Here is a 734-nt window from a genome sequence, read left to right on the forward strand (position 1 = left end):
TAAAATCCTTCACATCGTTACAAAATTGCTGTTAGTTGTGCTTCAATTATTTAAAAGTTGATTTAGAATTGTTGATTCAAAGATGAATTAGTTTTTAAATAATTCAAGTCTAAAATTGATAGCGTTTCGTAACGATGTGAATAAGGATTTTATTAACTTTATTTCAATATACCAATTTTTCCTTAGTGTAGCGTTATTATTATGGCATTATTATATATAATTTCTGATTTTCATAAAGAAAAATACATAAGAAAATGTAGAAAAAAAATCTTCAAATCAAAAGCGCAGGTCGAAAAAAATTATACCCTCCTTTCATTTATAATCGTTAGTCTAATAAGGCTTTTCAGATTCTAACATAATCGAAAAAGCGATAGAAATTCAAACTTCACTTTCTTTTGGAAATTTATGCATGTTGTAATACTTTTAGTTTTTTTTTCTAACAAAGGAAATAATAAAGCTAATGAAAGCTAACATAGTTGATCGTGTGTAATCCAAATATTTGCCTGTCTTTCTACAATGTATTGAGAAAGTTTTTACGGATCCCGATATTTGTTATACACACACTGAGGATAGCCCAAACGTCTTTGATCAAAATGTCTGTAATTTGTGATTAACATATATATTGTGTGTGTGTGTGTGTGTGCGTGTGTGCGTGCGTGCGTGTGTGTATATGTGTGTGATTACATCCGATTATTGTGCTAGCTCTCATTGGTTTTATTATTTCCTTTGTTGAT

Source organism: Trachymyrmex septentrionalis, unplaced genomic scaffold (genome assembly GCF_001594115.1).
Source record: "Trachymyrmex septentrionalis isolate Tsep2-gDNA-1 unplaced genomic scaffold, Tsep1.0 scaffold96, whole genome shotgun sequence".
Classification (NCBI taxonomy): Eukaryota; Metazoa; Arthropoda; class Insecta; order Hymenoptera; family Formicidae; genus Trachymyrmex; species Trachymyrmex septentrionalis.